The sequence below is a fragment of the Rhineura floridana genome, chromosome 5, assembly GCF_030035675.1.
Source record: "Rhineura floridana isolate rRhiFlo1 chromosome 5, rRhiFlo1.hap2, whole genome shotgun sequence".
NCBI lineage: Eukaryota > Metazoa > Chordata > Lepidosauria > Squamata > Rhineuridae > Rhineura > Rhineura floridana.
Window position 1 is genome coordinate 163,402,866 of NC_084484.1, and position 9,232 is coordinate 163,412,097.

The window sequence follows — 9,232 nt, forward strand, 5'->3', positions numbered from 1 at the left end:
TCTGATATGTCACAGAGTAGGAGGTCTGTAGGACACAGGGTCTTTAGGGCTGTCTGGTTTAAAACCAGCACCTTGGTTTACAAGCAGATGCCAGTGCACATAGTGGAAGTGCTGGACATAGTTTTGAAAGGCCAACTGCCTGAAACAACCAAACCAAACTACATGTTACACGTTTATTTATTTATTTATTGGATGATAAGGGAGTCAAAGGTGTACTAAAGAACGATAAGGAGATTGCAGAGAAGCAGAGATTCTTTGCATCTGTCTTCACAGTGGAAGATATAGGGCAGATCCCTGAACCTGAACTAACATTTGCAGGAAGGGATTCTGAGGAACTGAGACAAACAGTGGTAACGAGAGAGGAAGTTCTAAGCTTAATGGACAATATAAAAACTGAGAAATCACCGGGCCCGGATGGCATCCACCCGAGAGTTCTCAAAGAACTCGAAGGTGAAATTGCTGATCTGCTAACTAAAATATGTAACTTGTCCCTTGGGTCCTCCTCCGTGCCTGAGGACTGGAAAGTGGCAAATGTAACGCCAATCTTCAAAAAGGGATCCAGAGGGGATCCCGGAAATTACAGGCCAGTTAGCTTAACTTCTGTCCCTGGAAAACTGGTAGAAAGTATTATTAAAGCTAGATTAACTAAGCACATAGAAGAACAAGCCTTGCTGAAGCAGAGCCAGCATGGCTTCTGCAAGGGAAAGTCCTGTCTCAGTAACCTATTAGAATTCTTTGAGAGTGTCAACAAGCATATAGATAGAGGTGATCCAGTGGACATAGTGTACTTAGACTTTCAAAAAGCGTTTGGCAAAGGCTTCTGAGGAAGCTTAGCAGTCATGGAATAAGAGGAGAGGTCCTTTTGTGGATGAGGAATTGGTTAAGAAGCAGAAAGCAGAGAGTAGGAATAAACGGACAGTTCTCCCAATGGAGGGCTGTAGAAAGTGGAGTCCCTCAAGGATCGGTATTGGGACCTGTACTTTTCAACTTGTTCATTAATGACCTAGAATTAGGAGTGAACAGTGAAGTGGCCAAGTTTGCTGACGACACTAAATTGTTCAGGGTTGTTAAAACAAAAAGGGATTGCGAAGAGCTCCAAAAAGACCTCTCCAAACTGAGTGAATGGGCGGAAAAATGGCAAATGCAATTCAATATAAACAAGTGTAAAATTATGCATATTGGAGCAAAAAATCTTAATTTCACATATACGCTCATGGGGTCTGAACTGGCGGTGACCGACCAGGAGAGAGACCTCGGGGTTGTAGTGGACAGCACGATGAAAATGTCGACCCAGTGTGCAGCAGCTGTGAAAAAGGCAAATTCCATGCTAGCGATAATTAGGAAAGGTATTGAAAATAAAACAGCCGATATCATAATGCCGTTGTATAAATCTATGGTGCGGCCGCATTTGGAATACTGTGTACAGTTCTGGTCGCCTCATCTCAAAAAGGATATTATAGAGTTGGAGAAGGTTCAGAGGAGGGCAACCAGAATGATCAAGGGGATGGAGCGACTCCCTTACGAGGAAAGGTTGCAGCATTTGGGGCTTTTTAGTTTAGAGAAAAGGTGGGTCAGAGGAGACATGATAGAAGTGTATAAAATTATGCATGGCATTGAGAAAGTGGATAGAGAAAAGTTCTTCTCCCTCTCTCATAATACTAGAACTCGTGGACATTCAAAGAAGCTGAATGTTGGAAGATTCAGGACAGACAAAAGGAAGTACTTCTTTACTCAGCGCATAGTTAAACTATGGAATTTGCTCCCACAAGATGCAGTAATGGCCACCAGCTTGGATGGCTTTAAAAGAAGATTAGACAAATTCATGGAGGACAGGGCTATCAATGGCTACTAGCCATGATGGCTGTGCTCTGCCACCCTAGTCAGAGGCAGCATGCTTCTGAAAACCAGTTGCCAGAAGCCTCAGGAGGGGAGAGTGTTCTTGCACTCGGGTCCTGCTTGCGGGCTTCCCCCAGGCACCTGGTTGGCCACTGTGAGAACAGGATGCTGGACTAGATGGGCCACTGGCCTGATCCAGCAGGCTCTTCTTATGTTCTTATGTTCTTATGTATTTATATACCGCCCCATAGCCGAAGCTCTCTGGGTGGTTTACAGTAACTAAAAACATTAAAATAAATATACAAATTTAAAAACTCATCTTTTAAAAACAATTTAAAACACAAACACATTTTGTGTGCCCAGGGTGGCAAACAGAAACGCTAAAAACACTTTAAAACCTCATAAAAACAGACCTTAAAATACATTAAAACAAAACAATGTTAAAAACATTTTTTTAAAAAAGCTTTAAAAACATATTTTAAAAAAGGGTTAAAAACATATTATTAAAAAAACATATTAACAAGCAATTCTAACACAGACACAGACTGGGATAGGTCTCAACTTAAAAGGCTTGTTGAAAGAGGAGACCCAATGTCATATTTTTAAAATAAAAAGCTGCTTCAGGAGGAAGGAACATAGAACAGAAAAGTATCAGGGGGAGGATGTGATGTTTAACCCTTTCCTACCCACTATTTCTTGGTCCCTTACCACTTCCCCTTATGTTTCCACTCCCCTGCCCCCCAATATCATGGTTTCCCTACTGAGTTTCTATTACTAGTTTCAGAAGGCAGAAGGATGTCTGTTCTCATTTACATAGGAACATAGGAAGGAACATAGGAAACTGCCTTACACCGAGAGTCAGACCATTGGTCCATCTAGCTCAGTACTGTCTATGCTGACTGGCAGCAGCTTTCCAGGATTCCAGAGTTGGGTATATTCCTGGCCCTACCTGGAGATGCTGGGGATTGAACTTGGGACCTTCTGCATGCAAGGCAGATGCTCTACCACTGAGCTATAGCCCTTCCCCTTTAGGTCATTCCCTAGACTTTGTATCCTTTGTTTTTTACCCATGAAATAATTCTGCACATGGATTTACACTTGGTTGACCTTTTTTAAAAAAAATTAAAAAAACAAGCAGTAGTGTAAGCCTCACATTTCACTGCATCTTCCAATTCTGGAGAAGACCCCAATCCCATTCTTCTTGCCGTGCCTAAACACACCCATGCTGGGAAAATGGAGTGTCATTCAATCCCTCATTGGCAGAGAAAATGACCATAATGATTGTTTGTTGAAATACAGCAACGGCGTCAGCAATGCAATGTATTCCCATGGAGAATGTAATTTAACATCCATGTTCAGACATTTCCTGTCATTCATCAATTACTAGATCAGCAAGCAGTGGTGTTTTCCTGCAGAGAGACTTGTTTAAACCACACTAAATGGTGTTTCTGCTTGTTTAACACAGGAGAGACACTGCCGGTCTTCAGAAAGAGAACCAAAAGGAAATGTTTCAGTCTTGCAAAAGTGGCAAAGCGAGCATGGAATGTCAATTTCCTTCCTCTTTTCTGATTCACATCCAGTTTCTGAAATATAACCTTCCTTGAACTATAAGAAATTGTAAATGGAAGAGATGTATTAGTTCTTCCTCAGCCACAAGGGTTCTTTTTTCTGTAAAACATGTTGAAGGCCAGGCCAGTCAGTTTTAAAATATCAAATGATAGGATTTCTATGAACTCCCTAGAGTTCACATCATGATGCAATTTAATTCATTGCCATGACCTTTACTTCTGCTCTTGTGCTCAAACCAGACTGCCCTTTTTCAAGTTTGCCCAAATTACCTTCTTGAGCCTACTGAAGAAATGCATTGTTCATTTGATTTCTCGTGAAGCGAGGAATGTTTAGCTTGTTCTAAGTTGCTTGTTTGGTGCTATGGAAAACAAATGAGGCAAATCCATGGGGTGAGAATGCCCAAGCATTGCCCAAAAAGCACTGCCCAAAAAGCATCCAGATGTGAGGGTTTTTAAACGGGGTTCGGCTGCTTGAACATCCTTCACTGTAAATTCACGAATAACTGTCAAAGAGTAACTGATGCGCTTTTGTGTGTTCACGGTGGGATGGGGAGTTGTACAATAAACACACATTTGTTTCCCATTTGTTGCACACAGCCTATCAGCTCACTTGCACCTTTATTCCAAGGTCACACTTTTGCTGCAAGTAAATCACATTTTCGGGGCACTCAGATTACAAATGTATGTCATACTTTCTCTAGATGTGGCGTTCATTGCTCTTCTGACTGCTGTGTGGTTATGCAAATAAGGACTATTGGTCCACCTGGCTCAAAATTGTCTACTCTGCACTGACTAGAAGTGGCTCTCCAGGGTTTCAGACAGAGGTCTCCCTCAGGCGCCAAACCCCAGGAGATGCCAGGGATTAAACCTGAGACCTTTTATATGCAAAGCATGTGTTCTCCTATTGAGCTATGCTTGTGGCCATATATTTGTGGACAATTTGTTCTGCTTTTGATTTTTTTTTTTTATGTAGTGATATTTATGAGGACTGAGTAGAAGTATCACCTACCAGGTGTTGGACTGTGACCTGGGAGACCAGGGTTCAAATCCCCACATAGCCATGAAGCTCACTGGGTGACCTTGGGCCAGTCACTGCCTCTCAGCCTCATGAAAAACCCTATTCATAGGGTCGCCATAAGTCGGAATCGACTTGAAGGCAGTACACACATTTGGGGTGCTTGAAACCAATTGTCTCGCTACCCCTCAAAAACCCCAACTGTATCTTACTTTTGCATTTCTTTATAACAATTCGTTGCCATTTGTCCCCCCTCCTTCTAGGGCCTACTGTGGTGCAATTTTATCTTCTACCTCACTGCAAGGTTCTAGCCAATCAGGGATCACATAGTGAGTGAGATTACATCATGACACTAAATAGCCATAAACATAGTCAAATTTGGATAAGGATGGGAATTCCCTTCCCTCCTTGATCACCACGTAACAGCAGCCATCGTTGTCCAATTTATTTTTTATTGGATTCTGCATGTAGGGTATGTCCAAATGAACACAACTTACTGTGGTGGAGAAAGAAAGTATTGTCATCTTTCTGAAATTATTCATTCTCTCTCTCCGTCTCTGTCTCTGTCTGTCTGTCTGTCTGTCTCTCTTTCTCTGTGTGTGTGTGTGTGTGTGTGTGTGTGTGTGAAGTGTGTTTGTGACAATTATTTCTTTTCTAATCAAATACAATTGCCAATGAAGGGCTTTCATTCCCACAGCCTGATGAAATATTGTAATCCTCTTCCACAAAATATGCAAATTTTTCCATTTTTGTATGCTTTATTCTGAAATTTCTATTTTTGGGGTTGGTTTGGGGTTTTTTTTTAAAAAAAACCATAAGCTAGCAAACATACAAGTCAAAACTCAGCCTGGGGTTACTCTGTCTTAACATGAATAATAAACGTCTGAGTTTCTCCTGCAGTAATTAGCTCTGCTGAAAAATAAAAGAGCAATAATAACTAACTCTAAGCTTTATGTACATAATGGCGATTGCCTTCCCGGATTTGAGGTTCTAAGAGTTAATCAAACAACATACAACACATGGCCTCATAACACACCATATATCACGATATGATGGAAACTGTACTGCCAACTGTCTTTGTCTTTCAACTATCTTAACATGAATGGCGTGATTCGTTCCCTCGCACATGCACTGCTGTTTGGAGGAAGCTCAAGAAGAAATTCCTTGTAGAGTGCACTAGAGCCTCTTAATTCTACACCCTGGGAAAGCTGAGGTACCTCAACCTGAGAACGTTCAGGACAGGTGCACCGTGTGCTTGGACTTTCAAAAAGCTTTCAACAATGTACCTCACCAAAGACTCCTGAGTAAGCTTAGTAGCCATGGAATGAGAGGTCTTCTGATGGATCAAGAACTGGCTGAGTAACAGGAAGCAGATAGTAGCAGCAAATGGACAGTTTTTCCAATGGACGGATACAGAAAGTGGAGTAACCCAAAAATCAGTTTTGGGGCCTGCGGTTTTTCATTTGTTCATAAATGATCTAGAGTTGGGGTGAGCAGTGAGGTGACCTCATTTGGTGATGATACTAAATTGTTCAGGGTCAGTAAAACAAAAAGGTATGGCGAAGAGTTCCAAAAGGACTTCTCCAAATGGAGGGGATGGGCAGTAAAATAGCAAATACAATTCACTATAAACAAAAATAAAGTGATGCATAATCAGGGCAAAAAAAATTCTTAATTTTACATTTATTTATTTATTTATTTATAAATATATTTGTGTACTGCGATTTCATTTAAAAATCAAAGGGTTTACAAGTAAAGAATCATACAGTAAAAACCATTATATGCATATGGGGTCTGAACTGGTGGTGACTAGGAACGAAACCGTGGGGTCATAATGTGTTGTTGTTTTATATTTATATTTAATTTATATTTATATTTATTGTCCACCATCAGTAGGTCCACGACAGGTTATGGAAAATTTATAATATAGTATATATTATAATATAGTGTTAAAAACAACTAAAATGCATAACACATTACATTCACAGGAATAGGATGGGTCCTGAAAACATACATCTCAAGTGCTGAAGGCCACAGCAAAGAGGTGTGTCTTTAGGATTTGCCGAAAACTGTACAGCAAAGGTGGCAGATGCATCTCTGTAGGAAGGGAACTCCACAATTTAGGAGCTGCCACAGAGAAAATCCTCTCCCAGACACACACACCCAAACTCCTGAAGGTGGCAGAACTATCAAGAAGGCCCTCTCTGCTGATCTTAACACCCAAGAGGGTCTTGTGGGAAAGGAGATGGTCTCTCAGATATTTGGGGCCTAAATTGCTTAGGGCTTTAAATACTAGCATGAGCACCTTAAAATAGGGCCAAAAATGAACTGGCAACCAATGCAACTGTTTTAGAACAGGAGTTATCTGGGTTCTAAAAGCAACCCCAGCCAGTAATCTGGCCACTGCATTTTGGACCAGTTGATGTTTTTGACTCGTCTTCAAGGGCAACCCCACATAGAGCACATTGCAATAATCCAATCTGGAAGTTACCAGAGCATGGAGTACTATGGCCAAATAATCTTTGTCCAACTGGAGATAGAAACAGGCACTCCTAGCCACCAAGGCCACCTGGGCCTCAAGTGACAGTGTTGGATCCAGGAGCAATCCCAAGCTACGAACCTGCCAGGAGGGTGCAACCCCATCCAGAACAGGCTGTCTCCCCATCTGCTGGACTCAAAAACTTGGAACACATAACACCTCTGTCTTTTCAGGATTCAGCTTCAGTTTGTTGGCTCACATCCAGCCCATCACTGCCTCCAGAAACCTGTGTATGTACTGCTTGATGAAACTCAATGAAGCTTGATGAAGATGTTGACATTGCAAGGCAGCTGAGAAAAAGGTGAATTCCATGGTAAGGATCATTAGGAAAGGAATCTAAAATAAACCTGTCAATATAATGCCATGATACAAATCGATGGTGCAACTGCAGTTGAACTACTGTGTATACTTCTGGTCTCCTCACCTCAAAAAAGACACTACAGGGTTGAAAAAAGGCTCAGAAAATAACAACCAAAATGATCAAGGGGTGGAACAACTCCCCTGTGAAGAAAATATGCAGCATTGGGGGCTTTTTAGTTTAGAGAAAATGTGAATAAGAGGTGACATGACATGATAGAAGGGTATAAAACTATGGATGGCATGAAGAAAGTGGATAGAGAAAATATCTTCTCCCTCTCCGGGAACATCCAGTGAAGCTGAATGTTGGAGGATTCAGGACAGACAAAATAAAGAACTTTATGCAGCACATAGTTAAACTATGGAATTCACTCCCACAGGAGGCAGTGATGGCTACCAACATGGATGGCCTTAAAAGAGGTTTAGATAGATACATGGAGGATAAGGCTATCAGTGGCTACTAGCCAAGATGGCTATGCTCTGCCTCCATAGGCGGAGGCAGTATGCTTCCATATAGCAATTGCTGGAAACCTCAGAAGGGGAGAGTGCATAGGCATCGGGTTGGCCACTGTATGAACAGGATGCTGGACTAGATGGGCTACTGGCCTGATCCAGCAGGATCTTATGTTTTGTAGGCAAAGTAGATGCTCTACAATTAAACTATGGACCTTCCTTCTTTGAACTTCTCACAGGTATTTCGCCTTAGTGGGACCTTCCAAATTAATTCAATTTAAATATATATATTGTCTCAAATATGAAGTCTGAAATCTCCCACATTTCCCCCCCAAAATATTCTTCTCCTGTGAAAAAGGGTATCCAATGCTACTTCAAATAGACTAATTGAAATTAATAAACCGAAGTTAGGCTTGACCATTATTTTCTGAGTAGGATTATCATTTGTTACAGCCCAGTCTTTGAACACCTTGGGTATGATCTATTCTACTACATATCAGCTGCACCTTCTAGGTGGAACAAAGGTCAGGTTTAATGGACCCCTGTTTCATCCTTCCACTCCTTTGCCATACATGGATTGTAGCATACTAGCTGCTATTCAGAATGGGAGAACAGTGCACACCTCCCACTTAGCCATCTACCCATCCCTCACTTCCCTACTAAGGCCTCTGCTCACAAATTACTCCACTTGATCCACTCTCCTGTAGGGACTATGTGCTCATAATGCAAAAGGGTGGATGGATCAACATGCCACCATCCTCTAAAGTCCCCAATCCTGCAGTGTCCATAATTGCTAAAATTTGGGGGCAGGGGTAATAAAAATGGGAGAACACACCTTTACAAGCACATTTAAGCTGGAAGGGCATTTTATTGAAAGCTGTTCCAGAAATTTTGCTTCAACCCAAGCATGGTACTGCATTCATTCCAAGAAGATATACTTGGTTCCTTTCTCAGCAGAATATTTGCAAATTAATTTAAAGACAATTTAATTGATAAAAGCTAGATAAACTCGGGTGTGTTTTTTTAAGGTCAACAGTCCTACTCCTCATCATAGCAATATGTTATTGAGCCAGGCTGTTGTTGTCCTTACTAACCAGCACTGTCCGTACATATTCATCCACATACCCTTAGATTTAACAGTTCTACCAGGGTACAAGCCGTTACTATGCATCCCATCACCTTGATGACTATTATGCAAATTTACTTATATCTCAGCTGCTCAGCCTAGACAAATATTTATCATGCTTAAAGCCTTCCCTTGCAAATGGTGAAACAGAAGGTAGCGGCCATCTAGCCATTTATCATGATCTGTTAGATTAACTTGCAGCCATGACATAGGGGAACATCTGGTCCTGCTGTGGTTTGTTGAAATCTTCCCTTGTTGTTCTATAATAAGGAAAGGTGAAAATCGTATGCTGTCATTTTGTGCTAATAATCTCACAGCTAATGACTGCCACAGTAAGA

At 41.4% G+C, this 9,232-nt stretch overlaps 1 long non-coding RNA gene across 1 annotated transcript in view; it reads left to right on the forward strand.

The window, feature by feature from the left end:
* Positions 1-7,210, forward strand: part of LOC133385520 (uncharacterized) — a 30,406-nt gene extending 23,196 nt beyond the window's left edge. The window contains exon 3 of the long non-coding RNA XR_009762897.1: positions 7,132-7,210. This is a non-coding gene — a long non-coding RNA (uncharacterized LOC133385520). The remainder of the gene's footprint in view (positions 1-7,131) is intronic.
* The last annotated feature ends 2,022 nt before the right edge of the window (positions 7,211-9,232 follow it).